The sequence below is a fragment of the Thermobia domestica genome, chromosome 1 (genome assembly GCF_964235325.1).
Source record: "Thermobia domestica chromosome 1, izTheDome1.hap1.1, whole genome shotgun sequence".
In the NCBI taxonomy this organism is placed as follows: domain Eukaryota; kingdom Metazoa; phylum Arthropoda; class Insecta; order Zygentoma; family Lepismatidae; genus Thermobia; species Thermobia domestica.
This window is the reverse complement of record NC_137454.1, coordinates 350,767,814-350,794,924: the sequence shown is the minus strand read 5'-3', so window position 1 is coordinate 350,794,924 and position 27,111 is coordinate 350,767,814. Positions and strand designations below refer to the sequence as shown.

At 34.8% G+C, this 27,111-nt stretch overlaps 1 long non-coding RNA gene across 1 annotated transcript; it reads right to left on the bottom strand.

Annotated features, from left to right (window-relative positions):
* Positions 1 to 1,670: 1,670 nt before the first annotated feature.
* On the bottom strand, positions 1,671 to 18,587 carry LOC145664059 (uncharacterized). Its single transcript, XR_014127315.1, has 3 exons — positions 18,277 to 18,587; positions 14,494 to 14,588; positions 1,671 to 4,015 (listed from the first exon to the last, which is right to left on the bottom strand). It is a non-coding gene; the product is annotated as an uncharacterized LOC145664059 (long non-coding RNA).
* Positions 18,588 to 27,111: the final 8,524 nt, after the last annotated feature.

Sequence of the window (27,111 nt, the reverse complement as noted above, 5' to 3'; positions counted from 1 at the left end):
GCTTACTCTAAGTCACAGTACTGGGTCCTGAGCCGTCGTTGGATTTGGGAGAGATCCCAGATAGCACAGAAAAGTTTTTAAAAATGTTTAAAAATTTGCAGAGGCAAACTAAAAAGTTTGCAGAAAACTTGCCTTTTCAAATGAGAAAATTTGCCGAAAGTTCAATGCAAATAACGAAGTTGACGCTGGCTGAGTTTGCAGCAAAGTTGCCTCAGAAAACGAAAACATCTGCCAATACAAACGAAATGTTTGCGACTGCACAGCAAGAAAGTTTGCCAGGACTTTGCTGCAAATATTTTGTGCAATTTTTTTTTGACAAAATTTCCGAAAATGAGCTGATAAATTTGCTAAAAATATTAAAAGGTTTGCAGCAACATTGCAGAAAGTGTTTTTACGATCGCAAGATCATGTTTGCTGCAAATGTATCAGGTAATGTTTGCTGCAAATTTATAAAGTAATATTTGGTGCAAATTTATAAGGTAATATTTGTAGCAAATTTAGAAGGTAATGTTTGTAGCAAATTTAGAAGGTAATGTTTGTAGCAAATTTAGAAGGTAATGTTTGTAGCAAATTTATAAGGTATTGTTTGTAGCAAATTTATAAGGTATTGTTTGTTGCAAATTTGGTATAAGGCTAAAATATGTATCAAAATTCTGAAACTAGTGATGGAGGTTTAAGTCAAAATAATAACTGCTTGCGATTTAATATTATTAAAACAGAAAACACAATCTACCATTCCGGTTGCATACATGGAGTAATCACCTGTGACGTTTAGAAGATATTTTTCATTATTTCCAGGTTCTGTCTAAATGTAATCGGAATGAGACATTGTGTTTCGTATGCTTTAATAGTTTTTAGATCCCAAGCAGTTTAAATTCTGACTTGTACCTCACTAGTTTCAGAATTTTTCTACATATCTTAATCAAAATTTGCAGCAATTGTCTTGAAACTAGTACAACTATATAAAAATATCAAACGACATGGGCTGATAAGGGTAATTTTTCGCCCATCGAATACCGGAAAAATGAAGAGTTCGATTCAGACAAGTTTGCAATGTCTGTATATTGGAAGATATGTTTTGTATGTGAATATAATAGATATGTGAGAAAGAAAATAAGTCATAGAAATTAGTGCCCAAAAAGAAGTAGTTTTGCGTCATTTTGACAATGTTTGCTGTCGTTGATATAGGCTTGTAGTAAGAAGGATTCGATGAACCTAAATAAACCAAACTCATAATAATATGACGCTGTGTAAGTTTTGATATGAGGATCAATCTATTTTGGTAGTGTGTCTTTCGACTTATGAGAGAACAGAATGTATCTAGCATCTATAGACACTTTACATTTTTCCGGTGTTCGATGGGCGAAAAATGACCCTTATCAGCCCACATCCTTTTGAAGAGAGCAAATATAGAAGATAGTTTGCTACCTTCCAGCTGCACTTTTCTTGTTCATAAAATAAGAAGTAACTTATTAACGACTATTTTAACGTCATTTAATTTATATATGTGCATACATAAATACTTAAAAAAAAAGCCTAAACCTGAATATTTCTGAAGGTTACATCAACGTTTATTCCATCACTTACTCTTGTAATGGACACGGAAAGTTTCTCTGGTTCCTCGTAGGGAGATTTCGACTTAAAAGCGAATCATTGAAACAAATCTAATAAATTTGACCTTTTAACGAATTTGGCCTGTACATTTTAATCCAAAATTTTACAAAATCGGCTGCACAATCACTCAGCAAAGTAACAATTGACGACAAATTATCCAATAACAACACATTATACTCGAAGATAATGCACAAGGGAAAACACACTTCCAAATGCATAAACAAACATGGCGGCATCCAGATGGCTCCAAGAACAAAGGATTAAGCCTTTTCTAAATTATCATGTCGAAAAAAAAACAGTAAAAATCATGGTAATGGCACAACCGCATTAGAATGTGTGAGAACAAGCAGATAAAAATAACTAAGAAGATTAGGATGAAACATTAAAAAAATACTATACGGTAAATAAAGGGCATTATATATTTATTGCTTGATTTTGACTTTAGAATGACAATGTACTACAAACTATAACAATACTCAGTAATCATAGTACAGAATTCATAAGGAGATTAACAAAAACTGTTTTATAGAAAAAAAAGTTGAGAAAAGTAAGTTGTTGTGTATATATAAAAATACTTAGTACCAGATGCCAGTATCTGAAGCCTATTCACAACGCCTCCCACCATTTTTTTTTTTTTTTGTTTTTGAATTTGAAAATCGTGCGAAAATGGAAGAAAATATCAAAATTTTGAACTCTACCTTTTTCATATCTCAAACAACCTGATTTTGCATCAAGCAGAGATAGAACACACCCGGAAGCTTTTCCCCCGAACTATCGGAACATGCATCCAGAAACCAACGTGTGCCAATATCTGGCGTATAGACACACACTTGATCGAGAAGCGACCCAGTCATCACTCACACAAACTGGTTGCATAGCATCTGCACGATACAGGATTCATTTTCAAAATTCTTAATTGCAATCAAGTTACTTCAGCTAAATACTATCTTATGTTGAGAAACAAAAACATCCGGTTGTGTTTTATATATGCTCGCCATGCTTGGTGCAAATTCGGAGGCGATTTGAGGTAGGAAGTTGGAGTTTTCTGGTGAGGAATATTTTGCTACACGTTAAAATTCTCCATTTCTCAGTTTTTTATCTGGAACCGAGGTCACAAACTATAAAACACTACATTGTGGTTTCTAACTATTATTTGCCGGTCTTCATGCTTTGGTCGATGCTGTCAAAAACGAGGTCCGTGAGGTGAGTACAATATACCTAAAAATCCATTCGTACCATGCAGTTTCCCTACATACTCAATTATAAAAATACTTCACACTTTACACCCTTTTCATGCTAATTACTTTATTTCGAAAAACAGGTGAATATTTTTGGGGGTAACTTTTCTTAGCAGTTACAAGCCGCTTGAGTCATACCAACTGATAGATTTATAAACCCAGTTCTCTGCCGATATCATTGACCAGCTCACAAAATACCATACGACCATTTTGTCAAAATTTAATATAATTATATGAATTTCACGGAAGTAATACGAGTTTGTGTATATATATATATATATATATATATATATATATATATATATATATATATATATAAAGCATAGTGAATGTGGTATTTGAATGATGTTGATCTTTCAGTTTATAATATAGCAGACTACTTACAGCACAGATGCTGCAAATTATCTCGTGGATGAACAAAACAGTTATATTACTGGAAACTATGTACAATGCATCTTTGTTGATAACTACCCCGATGGTAAACATTAACTCTTGTTTCATATGCATACAAGCTAAACGACTCTCTTTTCATTATACGCAACTTTCCTTGATTATCACCTAACAAAAACTAAATGTACAAAGCAGATCTATCAACCGTGTGCGGTTTCAACCATATATAAACAAGTCTTAAGTTGTTCGGATTACTTCTTACAAATAGTTACAAATATTTCGTAATCACTGTTCTTCCGTTACGCATACAAGCTAAACGACTCTCACTTTGTGTAACTCTCCTTCAAAATTAGCACACAAAAAAAAAAAGAAAAACTAAATGCACAAAACAGACTTATCACCATGCGGTTTCAACCATATATGAACAAAGTCTTAAGTTTAGTTACAGGTCTTGTTTCATACGCATGCAGGCTAAACAACTCTCACTTCATTATGTGCAACTTTCCTTCAACATAGCACCCAACAAAAACTACAAACTCAAAACAGACCTATCACCACTTTTCGCCATCACTGTTCTTCCGTTGGAAACTGAGACTGTGCTACTGTGAGTGCCACCTCCAGATGAGGATGCTCTCTCATCCAGAGTAACTCGAATAGTGCTTCCGCTTTCCTCAAATGAAACTCGAGTAGCACTTCCACTCTCATCCATTGAAACTCGAGTGGTGTTTCTGCTCTCATCCAAGGAAACTGGAGTACTTCTGCTTCTGCCTTCTCTGAAATGAAAATTCAAAGAATTATGCATTTGCGCTATAACATTCGATTATCAACATGATATTAAGACGAGAGTTAATTTCTCACGTATTGACAAGGAAATATCTGAGGACCACGGATGGCAGTTTTATGTCTACAGAATAAATCACGTACGTTGTATTGCTTCCGATGATTTCAGTTTGCTTCCGATACTTGGTGCTCATTTTCCATTAAAAACGGTATCGTTTTGAAAATTTCGCAATTGTTTCATAAACTACTCTTCATGATACAATCATCAGAACAAATTTCGTTTCTCTAGCTCCAGCGCTTCAGCCTGTGCAGCTTTTTCATATACGTTTTCCCGCTATTTTGGATCGTGTTTTTAATGTAACCTATACCTAATGATCCACTTTCGGTGGTCATAAACTCAAGATTGCGAATTGTTTAATACTTCGTAATTTTCCGCAAACTACTGTTCATGATATACCATGATAGCGAATTCCGCTTCTCTAGCCTTAGTTGTTCGCGCTAGGCACTTTCTAACCGTATATTGACTGGCGGCCCTATTTCATTCAAGATGGCGACCTGGCCAAAATTCTCTTTTTCTCCAAGACATAACTTGCTCTTCAAGACATACCTTCGCATCAAATTTAGTTTAAGTCCAACAGTTCGGGCTGCGATTTTATATCACTGAATTGTGATTCAATGGCCATAAGACTTTGGAATCCTCATACAACTGAAGGTAGCACATGGGACCCTCGAGATTCTTTGTTACCCCAATTTGTGATTTTAAATATACAAACGTTGTATGTAAATTTTCGAAAGATAATAAGACTTCCCTTGTACTTTTGGTTCATGATGACATGTATGTTGTACATTAAAATCATTTACTTTAATGCTAATTATTCCAGGAATTTTAGAACAAACACAAGCAAAGAGTTGAATTGCTGCCTCACAAGACTCGAATTGTAAGGAGGACTATGAACTTCGGTACCCGATTTTTAAAAGTGATTCCTGATTTGGTGAATAATCGAGCAAGCAATTTTCTTAGCTTTTCATAAGGAACAACATAGCTTTCAGTTTTTAAAAACATCATGCTTTTTTTTGAACATTTTCGAAAACAACAATTTTTCTTAACGTTTCGTGAGGGACACTATTCGCTTTAAACATTTTTCATTTGTTGTATAGTCTTGGAGAGCATTACTTTATTTCTCTTTTTTTCAACTATAGCACCTATGTTTTTAGGGTGTTTTGGGATAATGTATATATCCCCGAATCTCCTAAAATGGTTGACAAAGTTGATGGTTGCAGACACTTCGTTTTATTACCACAAATACCAAAGCGGTCTTGAAAAATGATGAAATATATAAAGAAGTTCCTGAAAATTGAATGGCCCCTGTGACCTTCGACGTTTCGGAATTTGTAATCTTCGACTCCGTAATCCCAAGACGTTGGTCATAACTGCTCTAAATTTTTAAAACGTATTATCTGGGAAGTTGGAAAATGTGGCTTGGCCCTATCTGCACCCGATGTCCTCTTCCGTTATAGAAAATGTACACCACGCAAACTGAATATTCTTTGTAAACATAATTGTTTTACCATAATTTTATTTCCACACATGGTTTAACAGAATACACCGTCGTTAGATGCAAAGGCGCATGAGAAAATGATTCAAATCAATAACAGATTGGTAACCCACTCATATATCCTCTCATGAGAAAATAGCTACCACATGATATGGAAAAATAAGCAAATTCCTTCTATTCTGGCGAGCTAGCAAAGATACAAGGCAAAATATTATTAAAACAAAAACGAATTCATACCACTAAGAAACAAAATCGAATAAAACTCACGAAGAAAGAACTAAAGCAACTAGCAGGGAACAGGAAACAAAGAACAGAGTGCATATGGCGGCGTGGTCTATGTAACGTCATTCTTGCAGCATTGACTAGACTTAATGTACGTAGTAGCATTTGCCTGAATCCAGATTTAAGGATGGTTTGTGATCATGAATAAAAGTTATTAAGTTTTATTGTTTTCCCTGAGCCTATTACAATAACCTGTTTTATATTACTTGGATTTTGTTTAGAATAAACATCAACAAAATCTTCAACATGTCAAAGTAACAGGTTCGAAAAAAATGTTACTAAAATGAAACATTTTTATCTATAAATAGAAACATCCTTCATTTTGAATTCAGGCAGGCTACAAAGAACGAACCTAGCTCAGTATTCCATCACATGTGGCCATCCATCAAAGATTCCTCACGGGGATATTTTAATAAGCAACTTATCTTTCATTAATTACAACACACCAAAAGATGTTTTCGAGGGTCGAATGGCTTCCATACATTCCTGTGTGAGACAGCTATTAACTCACAAGTGGCAGCAGATATGTAGACTTTGCTTACAATTCCAGTGGTCTTTGATACCCCACATGACCCCATTCTCATTTATACTAAGTTTGCAATTCAATATGGCGGCGTTTAAGATGGTGACATTGCACTGGAAGTGCCCTCAAATATAAGTTGTCTACCCCGATTTCCAATAGTTGTGTTGGATCTGCCCATATTTCCTTCTTGACGGATCCAAACAGGTATTCTTCACATTTTATTGCCTACCTGATTTCAAAATGGTATGCATGTAGCAGATCAATGGAATATTTGTGAAACGAATGACCACTACTGTCCTCCTTAGCAACTAGAACTTAATTTTAACACAAAATTTCATAAAAATCCAACTCTCATGATTCGTGTACTTTCCTCGTAAGCAAACACACTACAAACATATAAAAATCAGCGCCATTACACCCTCCATGTGGTTATAAAGTGCTTTCCCTGAAAATATGGATTTTCTTGCATTGGTTCAAACTTGCACGAGTATTTTTATTTTTTCATTATTTGAAAAGAATACTAGGGACGATATGAAGATTGCACTGCTTTTGAAGTGACAACTACTTTCATTTCATAATGACTACTGAATTTTTAACTGTTTCTTAGTGCTACTTTAAGAAAAAAAATCGCTGAATAACCGAAGCACATGCTCCAACTGATGAGTAATCATGGAAGAAAAGTTATTTATTACCATCAAAAGTGCTCTTTACACCCGTGTGCACCAACGCAGTTTAAACGAGCGTTCACTTAAACGCATTCAACATTAAACTCTCAACTTTAAACGTGGCTGCCAGACTTTCGTTGCACCGTTGAAAATGGAAGTTCAGTAAACCTCGTTTAAGTAAACTTCGGTCAATTTGTAAAATTGACTCAGATTGCTTGTCGTCTTTCGTCTCTAACCTTCTTTTAACGAAGTAACAAATGAAGAAATCATACCGCGTGCCGGGGTTTTCGACTTTCGAGATTGCGTGCATCTCGACTGAATATAACATCAAAGAATAGACTAATAAATTCTACCTGTAATAAAATAAATGAGTGATACCTGGTGTTGCAATATTAGTAGTAGTAGATTTTAGATTAGATTGTAGCGTGTAGTTTTACTATACTCATCCATAGTTAAGTAGTAATAGGAAAGGGTTAGAAGTCCCGCAGGGGTTTGTTGGGTTTTGTTCTCGGTGCACTTTTACTATACGGATACACAGATTGTAATATATATATATATATATATATATATATATATATATATATATATATATAAATATGGGCAAGTCTTTAGTTTGAACATTTTATGTCCAGAACAGAACCCAACTTAACCCCTGCGGGGATTCTAACCCGTTCCTACTACTACTGATACTATGGATACGTAGAGTAAAACTGCACGCTGTTCTCGACGTAAAATGGGCAAATTAAAGACTTCTGCATTTTTTCCATATATTTCACAATATGTGGTTCCGTATAGTAAAATTGCACTATTAAGATTACACTAAACTTATAAGAAAGAACAAATTTAATGTTGATCTATGTGGACCAGTGATGATTTCAGGAATTGGCCAGGGCAATTTCTCCCCGAGAACCATGAAATTCCATCGGGACCTATGCTCAATGCGGAATCCCAATATTTTCATTACTAACACAATTCTTCCCCCAGTATACTAAAATTCGCCACCAGTTAAAAAAAAAAAAAAAAAAAAAAAAAAAAAAAAAACTTGTGGAATCCACTGATGGAGAAAATTGATTCAACAGCATATTTGATCATCAAAATGTTATTCTAATGTCTTTTACATCCTTTTCCTTGTTGGCATTTGCCTACAATTCCCAGTTAGCATAGGTAAAGTTGAGGAGCACTACCATTTATTCTTTCCACTTATGATCTAACGTCTTCTGCATTCTTAGTTTCTCACCTGTCCACCAGCTGCATACACATTTATAATATGCTTGCAAACTTATATGTTATAGATACAATAAGTGCAAAAACCACGGAGTTTGTATTTATTCCGATTCCAAGCAGGCACAATTTGAGGGATCGCTCGTGATTTTGTCCGAGAAAGCAGGCACATTAGCGATGATTGTGTGTGAATAAGGAAAAGAAAAGTGTGGAAAATGTCAGCCTCCTGTTTTTCGGCGCAATTTCTCAAAATACATTCGTTACACGTGTAAGTAACATGTAATTATAGAAACAGCATTAAAATGTATGGTTCATAATTATACAATTATAGTGTATAACTAGATTGTAGTTATCACCTACTACAGATTGGTACGTATTTTTGGTTCTGATTTGCTCATTACTCGAGCAGACGGTTCTACCAATTTTTGACACGTTCTTACATTTTCAGGTTAGGTTAGAGCTTTCGTTTAGTAGAGCATGCACTAAATGAAGAGCTCCATTACTGCTTGCGGATTGATTTCAGGATGGCTCAGTATCATATAAATCAAGTGTGGACATACAGCATAAAAACTACTGTGTATAAAACACGAACCAACTTGTGCTACGTCGCCATCAAAAAGCACGAATGCTATCTAACAGAGTTAGAGTAGGAGTGCAGTAGGGAGGCCCGAACGATAGCGATCGGTTGCATACATAGGGAGCAGGCGCGTCAACAACCAGGTATACGTATAAACGAGGACAGTGAAAGAGCACACTTAAACATACAATAATTTCTTTATTACTAATAATCAGGGTGGAAAAAATCATGATTTTTTTTAAAAAAAATCATTTTTGATGATTTTTTTGATTTAAATCGATTTTTTTGATTTAAATCAAATCGTTCCCCTCGTATAAAACAAGTCGCGAACTGAAGAAAAAGCATTACGAATTAGTATTAAATGCCAATTATGTAATTTAAGTGAAAGTATTGGGGTTGAATTTTGAATTAATCCCCAATCGTTAACCTATATCAATCCCAAACAATGTTTCTTAACAATTTTAAATTATGGCTTTTTTTTTTTTTTTTTTTTTTTTTTGTAAATTATAGACTTTCAGTGAAGCACCATCCCTATTTATTCTAGGATCATTGTTCATACCTCATTCTCTTCAGAATAAAACATCCTTTAAAACGGTAACATTCACATTTTCCCTATCATGTCTCTGAAGCGGAAAATTTTGAGAGAAGTCGGGATTTTTTCTGATTTTTTTTTTCAAATTTTGATCGCCTCTGGACTCCCCTGTGTTAACGCACAGATCTCAAAATCAACTGAGAAATACTAAGGGTGTACTAAATGTGTGTACAAAATTTCAAGCTCCTATCTTGAATAGTAAGGGCGGGAAAAATATTTAACAATGAGCTAACATCATTCCCACAATACCCCAGATGACCCGGATGTAATATAAAAATTTTCTCAGACATCCCTATTTATCCTAGAATCATGATCTGTACATTATTCTCTTCAGAATAAAACAGAGTTTCAAACGGTATCATTCAAATGTGTCCATCGTGTAGGCTATCTGGGATTGGAAAATCACGAAAAAAAAGGGATTTTCTGTTAAGAAATGTCCCCTTTTTTAAATTTGTACCCCTCTGTACCGCCTCTGTTTAAAGGCAAAGATCTGAAACAAATCTGAAATATACTAAGGGGTGCACTGAATGAGTGTCCAAAATTTCAAACTTCTTGATGCAAAAGTAAGCCCGCGAAAAATAATATCCCCAAATATCCCAGATTCCCGTATAAAACCAGACGTAAGTTTCCTGAGACATCCCTATTTACCCTAAGATCATGGTTCGTACATCATTCTCTTCAGAATAGAACAGCCTTTCAGGTGGTACACGTCTCCATCTTAGGCGGAAAATTCGCGAAGAAAGCTATTTTTTGTTTTTGTTTTTTTTTTCATTTTTGCCACTGTGGGCCCCCCTGTTTTCACGCAGAGATCTGAAATCATCTGAAAAATACTAAGGGTGCACTGAACGAGTGTGCAGAATTTCAGTCTTCTGAATGCAAAATGTAGGCCTGCCAAAAAATAATAAAAATAGGCACAACAAAAAATATACTTTTTAAATTTATGACGTCATCACATCCATCCTATGTCTCGACGCAGAGAGGCGTGAAAGCATATGTAACGTGCTCTACAATGCCTTCAGTCCTGAGAAAACGAAGTAAAAAGCTTTATTGTACTTTTTTAATCAAATAATGAAGATTTTATCCTATCACCTAAAAGTAGGTGATATAATTTAAAAGGTTAAGCGTTAAGGAAAAAGTACAGCAATGCTTATCAAAGTGACACTTTATATATATATATTCGGAGAGGGGATAGGACACTTCTAAATACGCCCTATTATCTGGGAACATCTATATAGACGCGCACACAAAAGAATCTTCGTCTTAAATGTCGATGGTGATTTCCCCGTTGGAATAGTTAACGATTTACAATATAAACCCTATGTTTGAAATGTGAAAATAGGATTGCCCTGATACCCGTTCAAAACGGGATTTTCCCGAATTATCCTATGCATGACACTTGTTTTTATACTATGCTATACATACTATACATTTGACTCTCATTGTATTATGATTACCTTCCATAATCGAAATAACAAGACAGAAACGGGACTTTGCTTATTTTCACTTTAAATTATTTCGGAATTTGATTTAAATCAACGATTTTTATTTAAAAAATCAAATGATTTAAATCTCGATTTAAATCGTGATTTAAATCAGACTGATTTAAATCAATCCACCCTGCTAATAATTCATTTCAATATGCTGTGATAGATGGTAATTACTTATATTCACACTCATTCCTTCATGAAAAATATTTCACGTCGTATTACCCAGTTATTCCTAGAGTGTTATCAACCAATTGCGTACAATTGTATAAGACACATAGAAACTTCCACACGTCTCAAAACCACGTACCAAACTTCGCAAGCTACTCATTACAAGCTATATTTGAACCTATTACGGTTTACGCCAAGGTGAAGCTGCTCGGCTATATTCGAGGTGCGTCCGTAGTGAACAGGCAAATTTGCCATGGTGTAAGCAAATTAATGGTTCACTTCAGTAGACAGTTCTACCAAATAGAAAATTTATAGGTAAAAAACGAGTGAAATATCTTTCATGAAGGAATGAAAATGTGAATATAAGTAATTACCATTTATCACAGCACATTGAAGTTAATTATTAGTGATAAAGAAATTATAGTATATGTAAGTGTGCTCCTCCACTGTCTTCGTTTATGTACATACCCCGTGCTTACGCGCCTGCTCCCTATGGACGCAAACGCTTGGGGCTCCCTACTGCGCTTCTACTGTAACTAGGTTAGTAGCATTCGTGCTTTTTAGTGGCCACCTAGCATAACTTGGTTTGTGTTTTATACACAGTAGTTTTTATGCTATACGTCCACACTTTATTTATTCGTTACTGAGCCATCCTAAAGTAATGGCGCTCTTCATTTAGTGCATGCTCTGGTAAAAGAAAGCTCTAATCTAACCTGCAAATGTACAAAGAAGAAAAAAAAAAGAAAGAAAAAAGCGTTGAAATTCGGTAGAACCATATGCTGGAGTGATGAGCAAATTAGTACAAAAAATACCTACCAATTTGTAGTAGGTGATCACTACAAACTAGTTTTGCATTATAATTGCATAATTATGAACAATACATTTTAACGCTGTTTCTATAATCACAGATTACTTACATGTGTAGCGAATGTTTTTTGAGAAATTGCACCGCAAAACAGGAGGATGATATTTTAAACAGTGGTATTTTCTTATGCACACACCACCATCGCTAATGTGCCTGCTTTCGCGGAGAAAATCACGAGCGATCCCTCAAATTGTGCCCTGCTTCGAATCGGAATAAATACAAACTTCGGTTGTTTTGGCCATTTAGCACAGATTCGTGCGTGGTTTTTGCACTTGTTGTATTTATAATATATAAGTTTGCAAACATATTATAAATGTGTGCGTAGCTGGTGGACAGGTGAGAAACTAAAAATGCAGAAGTCGTTAGCTCATAAATGGAAAGAATAAATGGTAAAGCTCCTCAACTTTACCTACGCTAACTAGGAATTGTAGGCAAACACCATCAGGGAAAAGAATGTTAAAGGCATTAGAATAACATTTTCACGATGAAATATGAATAACTGTTGAATCAATTTTCTCCAACAGTGGATTCCAGAAGTTTTTTTTTCATTTTTTATTTTCTAGTGGTGGCGAATTTTAATATACTGGGGATGAAATGTACTATGAATCCATATTGAGGATGATAGGATGGTCAATGTTCCGTTAAGGGGGCCCAAAACTACACTGGATCCCCTTAAGCTAACCAGACCTAAGCTAATCTAACCAAACCTAATATAACGTTATATTATGTAATCAAACGAAAATCAATAGAAACAAGTGGTGTCAAAGACACTGGACCCCCTTAACGGAACATTGACCTATAGGATATGGTCATGAGGGAATTTCATGGTTCTCGCGGAGAAGTTCCCCCCGGTCAATTCATGAAATCACCACTGGTCCATATAGATTCACATTATATTTGTTCTTTGTTATAAGTTTAGTGTAATCTTTATAGTGCAGTGTTACTATAGGGGCTACGGATCCACATATTGTAAAATATATGGAAAAAATTGCAGACGTCTTTAATTTGTCCGTTTTATGTCGAGAACAACGTGCAGTTTTACTATACGTATCCATAGTATAAGTAGTAGTAGGAAAAAGTCAGAAGCCCCGCAGGGGTTAGTTGGGTTCAGTTCTCGACATAAAATGGACGTGTAAACGTATAGTAAAACTGCACGGAGAACAGAACCCAACAAACCCCTGCGGACCTCTAACCCTTTCCTACTACTACTTATACTATGGATTCGTATAAAACTACACGCTACAATCTAATCTAAAATCTACTACCAATATTGCAACACCAAGTATTACTCGCTTATTTTATTAAAGGTATAATTTATTAGTCCATTCTTTGATTATGTTCAGTCGAGATGCACACGATCTAGAGAGTCGAGAACTCCGGCACGCGGTATGCTTTCTTTATTTGTTACTTTGTTAAACGAAGGTTAGATACAAAAGATGACAACCAATCAGAGTCGATTTTACAAATTGACCGAAGTTTACTTAAACGAGGTTTACTGAACTTCGATTTCCAATGGTGCAACGAAGATCCGAGAACCACATTTAAACTTGAAAGTTCAACTCCTTCAGTGTGGGTGGCGAGTTAACTCGTGTCTTCAAAACACACCTGCTGTGCGGATGGCGTATATATATGCTTTCATTTTGCTTTGGCTACTTTGTATTGCGTATGGCGAATATACTTGCCCATAGTATGAGTAATGTTATCCCGACAATATTTAGCGAGTTTGCGCTCAGCTGGTTTCAATTGTTGCTTAATTAAAAGAAGAAGAGGAAGAAAGAAATTAAAATAGAGTTTGTGCTTCGTCAAATACAGTTTTCATTCTTTGTTTTGTTTGAGAGCAGACAGCACAGTAATGGCTTCAAAACGATATTTCAACCATGCTGATATCGAGGAAGAGTTATTAATTAGTGATTCTGATGTAAGTAATTCTGAAACAGATTTAGAATCAACATCCAAAGTTCTCGAAAAAAACTACACTTTTTACAGCGGTTCGCATCTGAAAATTACGCACTGAAGGGATTAATGTTGAACGCGTTTAAGTGAACGCTCGTTTAAACTTCGTTGGTGCACACGGAGGTTACAGCCGTGTGCACCAACGAAGTTCAACTGTTGAACGAGGTCATAACCAAGCTCGGTTTAAATGTATGTTGCACCAACAACGTTCATGGTTAATTCTCGCAGCCGTGTGCACCAACGAAGTTTAAACGAGCGTTCACTTAAACGCGTTCAAAATTAAACTTTCAAGTTTAAACGTGGTTCCCGGACTTTTGTTGCACCATTGAAAATCGAAGTTCAGTAAACCTCGTTTAAGTAAACTTCGGTCAATTTGTAAAATCGACTCTGATTGGTTGTCGTCTTTTGTCTCTAACCTTCGTTTAACAAAGTGACAAATGAAGAAAGCATACGGCGTGCCGGGGTTTTCGACTTTCGAGATTGTGTGTATCTCGAGTGAACACAACATCAAACAATGAACTAATAAACCATACCTGTAATGAAATAACCGAGTGATACTTGAACGTAAAACTGCTTACTCACCTTCGAGTTAACCTCGTTTTGGCTTGATTCACAAATCCTTGTATATTTCTTTATTGAATCTTGGGTTGTGTTGGGATGTGATTTCATAACAGGATCTGCATTGAAAAAGAATATTTTTGATCAAAATGTTAATCATCAAATGGTTTATTCTAATTTTTACACACATTATTTGAACATGGTGGTTGCCTTGTCCGACACTTTTCAAATACCACAGCAGTCGTCAAATGCAAAGAGTCTAGCCGGATAAGAAGACCAAAGTGAGCGTTACTAGGATTGCTTTGATATTCAACACCAAAAAACCTTCATATCAAAAGATGACTCAACTTCGGTCACTTTCAGATTTCGAATTGTAAAAAAATTGAAAATATTTTTTTTTTCTCCTAGACTCGTCACTTGTAGTGCTTCGCACACTGCAACATTTCAACAACAGTATCCTCTATAAAATATCTTGCGTTCCAAAGTAAACGTACAACAAAGTGCAATAGGTTAAATGTTATAAAATACATTCATTAAAACAAAACACTAGAAACAAACCACGAGAAATAGACCTATTTTCAGTTTTAAAAGGCATCGATTGAGCAGTTTGCTTCATTACACTTGAATGGGCAGAAACTAAAAGTATTTAATCTGAAACGAACATTTAATATTATAACCTCCTTTTATCCCCCTTTTCTGATTGTGTGGTAGGATTCTCTCAGGGTATCAAACCTAAAAACATTACATTTACCATTAAAAACTGAAGAAAATGTTTATATTATGGCCCATGGTGTGCATTACGAAAACCTCCAAATTCAAGTTCTCAAAGAAAATTCTAAACATTTGGAACGTATGGTGCAATTTAACATATTCTGGTCCGTTTCCTTTATGAGAATTCCGCAATTTATTTTTACAATACAAACACAAATGACGTTTAAGGTTTATTGTGCGAAGTCGTAAAAAAATATCATTATTTACTTAACTAAAGACTAATTCTATATTACCTTTTTTTTTAAAAAAAAAAAAAAGTAAAAGTCCATGTGACACGACACACATCCGCGCATTTTAAAATTCCAATACTTAATATTTATAACGACTATGTATTTCAAGTATTGAAACAAGTTTCCACACTATAAATTTAATTCAAACTACTAGCACTTTTATGGATACCGCATTTTCATACACCTTATATTAAAATATATGTAACTAGTACTAACCGTGGATTATTTTGTATAATTCAGTGTTTTTAAACCAGGGTTTGAAAAAACCCGGGCTTTTTTGAAAAAGCCCAACACACCTGGGCCCATATGGGTTTTTTCGGGTTTAATCGTTTTTCTCGAAATATTTCCATGTCTTTGGGATAAAAGTGTTAAAATGTTATTTATATTTCAAGATTGTCATTGTCACAACTTGCAGCAATTTTCTACTCACTGCCTTTTTGAAATTTTACATTCAATCGCTGAAAAAATCTATACAGCAAAGTTAGCATATCTTGTGCTTCCACCGTCAAAATTTCAACGTAAAAGACTGAAAATTGCGCTTCGTAGCGTAGATACTCGCTGTTTTGAAAAAATGGCCGCCATTTTGACATTTTACGTTGGTATACCGCCAAAATCTATACGGGAAATTTAGAGTGTCGCGTACGTGTACTCTGAAAATTTTAACTTAAAAGTCCGAAAATTGTACCCTGTAGTGTGTGTGGTAGAGGCAGACAAAGGAATTGAGTTGATTTTGTGTTTAACGTCCCTTTCAGCAGCGAGGCTATGTGAGACGGGACCTACTGATTAAAGTGGAAACCGAACCACATGAGCTCCCTTCGGGAAGCAAACCCAGATCACCCACGCCGAAGATGCGTACACTAACGGCTTAGCCATGAAGGACCTCCGCAGAGAAATGAACAAATGTAGATCAAGTCATCCAGAAGCCTGACTGACGTTCGCCAAATATGAATACCAAAAGGGGTCTGTTAATTTAAAACAAAGATTATGAAATAAATAAATGTTTTAAAATTTCTTACATGACATTAACATCTTACAGCGTAAATAAACCTGTCATATTTTCTCCATGAGAATACGGGACACCTCAGATCCCCCCCTTCAACTTTCCAACACAATGAATTGAATAGTCTGCTTATGAACAAAAGTGTAATAGGCCGCGGTAGCTAAGTGGTAGAGCATTCACTCTGGTGCATGGGGTCCCTAGTTCGATCCCAGCTAGCGCCAAGTGAGCTTTATGGTGGACAAAAACCTTGTGTGTGAGTTTTCTCGGGATTCTCACGTTTCCTCCCACTTTCTTCATTCCGTCATTTTATTCATTTCTCATCATCACCGTCACCTTGAGCATAGCTGGCATAACCGTGAGACTAAAAGCAAAAGATTTCATTTTATTTAATTTAATTTTTTTTCAAGAATATAATTGGCAAAAGTTCACTATCCAGCAGCTGCTTTGCTCTCTTCGTACCCTGCAATTAATTGTATAGACTAAAGATGCCTAAAACTTAAGATGCGCTGTAAAAATGCTTTACAGGAAAACAATATGCAAATTATTTAAATCAGTGGTACAATCTACCTTCAATATTCTTCGCGCGTTTAGCAATATTTATTAACATGGTTGTATTTGCCAAAATTACGTTCGTCAGTTTAATCTGATATTTCTCCCTGTGCCGTGTGTAATTGTCAGGACCAGATTTACATTTTTCTAAGACCTGGACCAAAGCACAATTCTGTGCTAAAATAACTGAAAAAACAGAAATGAAATCTTTAAGTTTTACGTCCCACGTTTATGTCGGTTAGGCTAAAGGAGAGGGTGATGAGAGATGAGTGAAATGGTGGAACGAAGAATGTGAGAGGAAACGGAAGAACCCCCGAGAAAACCCACCAGCACCACAGTCCACACGGCGCGAGCTGGATCGAACAACGGACCCCAAGCACCGGATGTGAACACTCTACCACTGAGCCACCGCGTCACTCGATAAAATAACTGAGTGCATATGAAAGATGACTCTATTACATGTTATTTTCCACAGGCGCAGCGGTGTTCATCTGCACAGTGTACAGAAGCTGTATATTATGTTTATATGTGGAGCATTACTAGTATGACACCATGACAAGTTCTATTCAAATTCGTATCTTTGCCAAAACCCATTTAGGTTTGCTACCCTCGCTTACGCGTATACCCATGATCATTGACGCGCCCATTTCCCACGGACGTACCCCGCGCAGGCACACCAGCATTGCACCGCCCTGCCTCGGTTAGATCGCACTCGTGCTTTTTGTGGTCATTTAGGACAGGCTGGTTGTGTTTTTGGACTGTAGTTCTTATGTCATACACCACGAAGGCGTATTTATATGGAAATCGAAAAAGAATCGTAACTTTTCAACAATTACTTCTGGTGGCCTCCTTGAATTTTATCTATTCATAGTGAAATATTTTCAAATATTACCTAGCGAAATCTTTTAGGAGACAATATAAAAGAAACCAATGAAAGTATCAATTTTTCAACAATTATTTCGTGTGGTGCGCCAAAAGTAAACCTGCACGTCACTTTGTGCATTAAATCATTGTTTTCACATCATGTTAAGTTCTTCACACAGAAATCAATCAGTTCTACTTGTAAAATGTTCTAAAGGTAAGTAAAATAAAGAGTAAAATATTTGCATCCAATAAACCTTTCGCGCTATCAGATTGAAAGGTCCGACTCGATTCACTAGCAAGCGCTACACGAACATCGTATAATTCACATTTACTCCTGTAACATTTTTATTTTATACAAAATAAAAGAATATTTAACTATTACTGTGCACTTACCAATTTGTACAGCACTCTCTCTCTCAATATTTTCATGTCCAGGAACTCGTCCAACAGCACTCACACGCCGCAACACATAAAGAAAACAAACATATGACGTCTCTTTCGTGAAACGTCCAAGCGCAGTGAATTGTGGGTAGGTAGCTTGAAGACAACTTGCCAAAAGTTTGTAGTCGCAAATTGTTGAAACTACATCTGTATATAATTTGCTGAATGAAATTTGCTATAACATAAAACTTGAAAATAATATTTAATTTGCTAAGACATTCAAAGTTTGAATTGAAACTGTCAAGCGCACTAGATAGGTGGAAGCAAATTTGCAGAAAAATGCCAAATGTTTGCTTTTGCCAAGTTTTGAAACTACATTTGTATGAAATTTGTTGCATTAAATTTACTCTTTCATAAAAATTGCAAATGATATTTAATTTGCCACAAACATTCCAAGTTTGCATTGCATTTTCCGCATATACAAAATGAAAACTTTCACATTATTTGGTATGACGAACAATAGGCAAGTTTACGGAAAACTTCTGTGCTATCGGGGTAGTGTTCATGACCAAACACGTTTGGTCAAAATGACCAAATTTTGGTTAAATTAACCAAAAAAAGTGACCAAATGCTCTGGCCAAACAAATTTGGTATTCCTGACCAAGCCCTTTTTTTCAGTGTACGTTAAAGAAAACACCTTGGTATCGTAAGGGTTAAGTGTGATACTGAAGATAAATAGAAGTTATTATGAATTGTGAAGCAACGAAAAGAGTGAAAATAAGAAATGGACAATGTGTTTCGATTCTGTTTGACAATTTACATATATGAATGAATGAGACACATAGTCATGGTAATTTGGTGGACAATTTGTGTTATTTTCATTATTTGCATGGGCATTTCTACTGTCTTTATTATTGGGCAAGAGTAATTTAAAACCAAGAACATGCTCCAAAGAAATTAAATTGCCCGTGAACATTTTATTTGCAAATAGCCATGTTCCTTTAGTTGAATAAGAAAGTTTAGGAATTTGTACTTTGTTATTTGAATCCAAAAGAATATTTCTACATAGATTTGTTGCCGAGTTTTTTCATTTAGCTTTAACAGTCACTATTTGAATTTATTATACAAAGCTGGTATACAGGATAACTAAAACCGCTTATCTATAATGTGATGTTTCATAGGGTGCATTATGTAAAGGGCGTACTGTACCAACAGTAACTGTATGTATTTATAGTACAGAACTGTGGTATACAGAAGAGTGAATAAAATCGTTCACAGGCCCGTAGCCACGGGGGGGCTAGGGCGGGCTCAGCCCCCCCCCCCCCCAAATTTTTTGCAGCCCCCTAACTAAAATCATAGTTCGAATTAACGGGAGATGACGGGGAAATTCCCCTTCGTAAAAATTTATGTCCGGCTCGTATCATAGAAGTAACAAAAATTTTCGCCTTCTACATTTACAGCAACAATACATAAGCATCCCCCTCTCGTTCGAAAATTTAATTCGAACACTGACTGAAATGTTGGTAGAAATTGTATTTCCAAATGTACTTTAGAGTGCTAAATTAAAATTTACTTTTATTATCCTCATTTAAAGTATTGGCCTATTTATGCGCTACGCAGTGATGAAAATTTTCCGGAAAATTTTGAAACGGAAAATTTTCCGGAAAATTTTCTGGAAAATTTTCCCGGAAAATTTTCCGATTCATAAAAACATACTCCACTTATTCCTACATCGTTGTTTAGTCGAGATGTGAGGTGGAAAATTTTCTTCTATATTTTTCCGGAAAATTTTCCGTCCTTAACAAATATCAGTGATTAAGTAACAATTCGTCAGTATTCATAAAATTGATTGAATTCATATATAGAAATGTTAATAAGTGAAAGATCGTTTAAAGAATCTGAAAATTTTCATGGCTCAGACAATTTTCAGTACGATGTAGGAACTAGTGGAACAATTTTTCATTAATCGAAAAGTTGTCTGTTCTGTACAGTGATGAAAATTTTCCGGAAAATTTTCCGATTTATAAAAACATACTCCACTTACTCCTATATCGTAGTCTAGTTGAGATGTGAGGTGGAAAATTTTCTTCTATATTTTTCCGGAAAATTTTCCGTTCTTAACAAATATCAGTGATTAAGTAACAATTCGTCAGTATTCATAAAATTGATTGAATTCATATATAGAAATGTTAATAAGTGAAAGATCGTTTAAAGAATCTGAAAATTTTCATGGCTCAGACAATTTTCAGTACGATCTGGGAACTAGTGGAACAATTTTTCATGAATCGAAAAATTCTGTCCTGTACAATGAAAATTTTCCGGAAAATTTTCCGATTTATAAAAACATACTCCACTTATTTCTATATCGTAGTCTAGTTGAGATGTGAGGTGGAAAATTTTCTTCTATATTTTTCCGGAAAATTTTCCGTTCTTAACAAATATCAGTGATTAAGTAACAATTCGTCAGTATTCATAAAATTGATAGAATTCACATATAGAAATGTTAATAAGTGAAAGATCGTTTAAAGAATCTGAAAACTTTCATGGCTTAGACAATTTTCAGTATTATGTAGGAACAAATGGAACAATTTTTCATGAATAGAAAAATTGTCCTCTACAGTGATGAAAATTTTCCGGGAAATTTTGAAACGGAAAATTTTCCGATTCGTAAAAATATACTCCACTTATTCCTACATCGTTGTTTAGCCGTGATGTGAGGTGGAGAATTTTCTTCTATATTTTTCCGGAAATTTTCCCGTTCTTAACAAATATCAATGATCACGTAACAATTCGTCAGTATTCATAAAATTGATTGAATTCATATATAAAAATGTTAGAAAGTGAAAGATCGTTTAAAGAATCTGAAAATTTTCATGGTTTATATAATTTTAGTTACTATGTAGGAACAAGTGGAACAATTTTCCATGAATCGAAAAATTGTCTGTCCTGTACAGTGATTAAAATTTTCCGGAAAATTTTGAAACAGAAAATTTTCCGATTCGTAAAAGAATAGTCCACTTATTCCTACATCGTTGATGTGAGTTGAAAAATTTTCTTCTATAGAGATAGAGAAAAACTGTGGTAAAAGTTTATTTCCCAACTTGAAATACAAAATTTTCCGGTTTCCGAAAGCTAATTGGAAAATTATAATTTGTTGCTGACTAACTTTCCTCTACTGAAATTCAATTTTGTAGCTCTGTGTGCAGTTAAATATAGTGGAAAATTTTCCACCTAACATCACTATACATAATATCCAAATTTGTCAGGCCTATGAAAAGTGTTTTCCACTTGTTTCTATATCGTGATGAAAATTTTCCGATCTATGAAAATTCCTCTCACTTGTTTCTACAGAGCAATAAGACTTTCCGATTCAGAAAACAGTTGTTTTACTTCTTGCTTCGAAATGATGAAAACTTTCCGACTCATAAAAAATTCTTTAATTTTTCCATATAAGGCAGGAAATATTTCGATTCATGAACAATTGTTTAACTTGTTCCTACATAGTACTGAAAATTGTCTGAGCCATGAAAATTTTCAGATTCTTTAAACGATCTTTCAGTTTTTAACATTTCTATACATGAATTCAATCAATTTCATGATTGCTGAGGAATTGTTACTTGATTACTGATATTTTTTTAGAACGGAAAATTTTCCGGAAAAATATAGGGGAAAATTTTCCGGAAAATTTTCCGAAATGGAAAATTTTCCGCGGAAAATTTTCCGCCTCACATCACTAGCGCTACGCTTCTTTGAATTGCAAATATTTATTTGAGCGTAAGTCTGTTTATATATATATATATATATATATATATATATATATATATATATATATATATATATATATATATATATATATATATAATGCTCCATGTGCAAACGACCTTCCCTGCAGGAGGAAAATAATTTATGGTTATTCTATCGGCAAACATGTATTTCTGGTCAGAAACAACACTTTTACCTTATTCTGCGGACGAAGAGTTTACTTCTTCTGTTCTTTTTGGAATTTGCAATTGAAAATATCCTTTTGCTCTGAGTCATTCGCTTTCGGTCTATGTGCGAGAGATTGAAAAGACAGCATCCCTCAACAGGGGGTCGCAACTGCTTCGCTCTAATCATCACACAGGTGTATGGGTTTTGTTTTGTGTATATTGGACATGGAGAGGGAGGGGGGGAATTTTGACTACGTTTTATGTCACGTGATAACGGAGTAAGAAAAGTTTCCTTTTCTGTATTGTATTTACTCTTGTTGTGTTGTGAGTTGAACATATTTGTAATTGAAAGTTGATCGATGCTGGTTTCTGAAGATGCACCGAAGTTGACTTGAAGAATGAGAATTGTAGTGTAGCAGCAACTTGACTATTTGTTAAATAACTTAGAATAATATATCTTTAAACTAAAGATAAGTTCGATTCACTTAATCTTTATCGGGGGTGAATAATTAGATACTTATATTAAAATAATTTAATAATTGTCGCCAATTTTTGGTGCCAGAATCAATTGTTCAAGCAGATCATTAGAGGTAAGCTTAATCATGCAAAATTACTATTTTGTAAATGAATACCTTGTAATGTTCTGGTATGTAAACAAAAAATGCAGCGGACTAAACGGAGGTAGTAGTTGCACTTATAGGAAAAACAGAATTTTCAATTAAAAATTGAACCTTATTGGATGATAATATCTATAATGCTTTATAAATTTGAAATTTCACCTTTGACTTAAAACAGGGTGCGTTCGGGAGTTTAGCGTCTCTCTTCAGCAGGGAGGCTATAAAGAAGCGGGACCTATAGCTTAAAGTAACATCCAAATCACTATCGGTTTGAATCCGAGGACTCCCAGTACGGTTTCAACCCGAAACCAGACGCGCCGAAGGCGAGCGCTGTACCCATGAGTCTACGGGGTAGCCCACAAAAGTAGCAATTTGTTAATGTAGGTTCATTTTGAAGAAGAGATATCTTCAATAGAAATAAGTAAATAGCTGTTTAAATCATTAGTTCTTAACTTATTTTAGTACCTACGAAAGCAACTGATCTCGAATTCTTATTTGTACAATGTAAAGAAGAATTTCATGTATAGTTTGATATAAATTGTACTATACAAAGAAAATTTAATGAACTGTTACTTCTCTTGTCAATTTTGTTTCGAGAAAGAAGGTAACTGCGCTAGAACAGGGAACTTTTTCGGAGTTATTTCTTATTTGAATGCTCGAGTACCAGATCATAACAGATTATTTTTACTTAAACATGACTTTAGTAGCAATCATCCTAAATGATTGTTGATAGTGTGTTCCAAAGAGTCTAGAGCAGTGGTTCTCAAACTGGAGTCCGCGGACCCCAGGGGTCCGCGTGACCTGGCTACGGGGTCCACGACGTCTAACAATTGAAATGTGTTGTGATAAAATGGAACTCACAGCTGTTACGCAAAAAGTATTTTTTTTTCAGTTACTAAAAAGAAAGCAATTAGAAATTATACGTTTGTAAATTTGAATATTTTCTTTACTAAATTTCTGCCCTGAAGCCGGTCAACCTTTATATAGAACTACTTCAGGTGAGAGGAATTCCTTCTTTGTTAGGGCATTTTTTTTCAAAAGGAGTTGTACATTAACTGCACCGTGCCGATCTTGTTTTGCTGAGTTACAAGAACATCACCAGAAACCTCGATCTGGACACAATTGTTTTAAGATTGGCAGCATCCAAAACAAGAGACTTATACTGTGATTGTGTTGTTAGTGATTGTTCAAATGTACAACTTGTTTCTATTATAGTGTGCCAACATGAGGAGTGTATATATGCGTGTTGTGTTTGTGTTTCTTAATCTTATGAAATTTATAAATTTGTAGATAGCAAAAACCCATAAACATATCATTATTTCTTTCGAACATCACCATAAAAAAAAAAAAAAAGATCAAAAAATGTTTAAAACTACAAGTGTAAAATAAAGCGCGTGATATTTAAAGAAATATAAAGTTTCATATCTAAGGAGATGTAAATAATAATACAGGTAAAATGTTAATTTCATTTTTCCAATATGCATATATTTGTTTATGCCACATGTATTTCAAAATATTGATTTAAGATTCTTAGACCCTTCTCTGTAGAATCTCTTTGAAGATAGTATTAAATCTCATTACTCTCTAAATGTTTTCAAGTTTCACAAATATTTTTTCAATCATCAAAAATTTAAAAAAAACGTATTTCCTGTACTAATTCTTTAGAAATTTTAATGATTGGTTCTTTCGGCCAACTATTTTTTTTAACAAATATTTTTTTTTTTTATTTCCTTGAAGATGAGAAAACGGAAGAAATATTTTGTTGCCATAACAAATAAAATAAAAAAGAGACACATAGTATTCTAGCTTTCAGGTACAGTTGTACTAACGCTATAGGGAAAAATTTTAATAATAATTCCTTCACGCTGTAGTTTTAGTTTTAAGAGCATAAGAAATTATTCATCACCACACACAGAGACAGACATTATATATATATATATATATATATATATATATATATATATATAAAAGAGAACGTACAAAATTTTGTCCGCTCATCACGCTAATACGGCTGAACCAATTTCTTTCATTTTTGGGGGGTTATTAGGATTTGGACCCTAGATGGTTTTTATCATATCACTTTAATTTTTAATTACCAGTGTCTTGAGATAATTGACCATTCAAGTGTCCATAACGTACAAATCCTTTGTTATTAGTTCATCATAGGTAAAAATAAACGTATTTATATGCAACCCGCATGACCGTGTCACTCGGCGGGTTAACATAAATGACAGGCGATATACAGCGGAAAATAGCTTGAATCTTCTGTTTAAAATTTTTTAATTGATTTGCTTATTTTTACAGACACTTTTACAATATGCCAGCACCGGGATGACCGCAGCGAAGCGGGGCGGGTTAACATAAATGACAGGCGATATAATGTTAAGATTTACTGCAATCTTCTATGGTTTTTATCATATCACTTGAAAGCGAAAAAGTAAAAATTATCTAAGTAACAAAGTTTATTGCGTTCCGGGGTGACCGCAGCGAAGCGGGGTGAACGCTGCTAGTATATATATATATATATATATATATATATATATATATATATATATATATAGAGAGAGAGAGAGAGAGAGAGAGAGACTATATATATATTGTATAATGTCTGTGTCACTCTCTGTGCGTGCCCACCCTAATTTACATTTAGCCCCCCCTAAATTTGGAGGCTGGCTACGGGCCTGATCGTTCATATTTGATGTGGTTTCGCAAGGGCGCCTAAGGTAAAGGGCGCACTTCACCTTTCATGGGTTCTTTACCAATAAAACTGTAAGAATTCATTACTAAAAACGTGTACCTTTATTTATACTGTTATGTTTCGGAGCACGGGCCTGGGGGGGGGGCAAGGTGTAGCACTCGTCCCCCTAGAGGAAATTGTACTTGGGAATATCGAAAACCCAATAGAATTTTTACATTAGTTACAGCAAAATTTGAACCTATATTTGAAACGTCGCGTATACTTGTCCCCCCCCCTTGGAAACCAGAATATGGGTGTCCTTGGTCACATGATCTGATTTATATTTTCTTTCATTCTTCTTTGTCATTCTTTTGCTAATCACTCAAGATTAATACTTCATAATCAAAACTGCTGAAGTGTTTTACAGGCTATCTTTACAGCGACAAGCACAAACCAGCATTCTCCACTTTTAAAACACTTTCTGCTCGAACTCGCGTGAACAAAATTTCCAACAAATATTACTACTTTTGTTAATAATCTTATTGTTGTGTGTTAAAGGAGATTCGCAATTATAGTCTTTTATATTACCAATGGCGTTAAAATTCTAGAAATAAATTTTGAATGTATTTAAAACGGAAGAAAAGAGAAACAAAGATAACGTGGCTATGTAATTCAAATAAACAAACTGAACCATTGTCGTTAAATTTTTGTGATACAAACTCAAGTTGGGGATTGATTCACTCTTCGAAATTGGGGCCTAGGAAATGTTGACACCAAACACCATTATATTCACTTTTATTTAAATATTTATTTTTGTGACACTGTAGAAAGACTGATATCAAATATCTGTTGCTAGAGTGAATTTAGTATGGCTCATTACTAGGATATGGCCCCAATCAATAACAGTAGAATTAGTCACTGCTTCTAACAACTGAATGCGTTTTGTTCGAGGTATTCTGGCATTATTGGCAAATTACTTGTCGCAACTGAGAATTTTCCCTGCTCCACGATCTTTCGATAACCTCGTCTTCAAGAACGATTTCTCTATTTGACATTGTTCATCAATTGTAGTTTCCTTCGTCCCATTCTCTCATTCCTGCCACCATTCCTATTAGTACATGCTTCATGATACAATTTCTTCTAAGCAAATGTCACAACCAATTTCTCTTCTTCTTAATAATAACATCTAAAGTTGTTCTTTTCTTCCCCACCATTTCTAACATTCTCCTATTCGTTTTCCGCTCAACCCAATTAATTCTCTCCATTCCTCTATACATCCACATTCAAAAGCTTCCAGTCGTTTTCATCATTTTTGTGTAACGTAAACCTTTCTGCCCCATATAGTACAATACTCCACATGCTACATTTTATAAGTCTTCTTCTCAAATCTTTATTCAAGGTTCCACAAAATAGACTTTTCTTTCTCTTAAAGGCTATTTTCGCCATTCCTATCGTTGATTTTATTTCACATTGGTACGTCATATCATCACTAATAATACTAACCAAGTATCGAATACTAATGATTTATTCTATTTGCACTCTCCCACTTTTATATTTGACACTGACCGCTTAGTTCCAATCACCATGGTTTCTGTCTTTCTAGGATTTATTTTCATTCCGTATT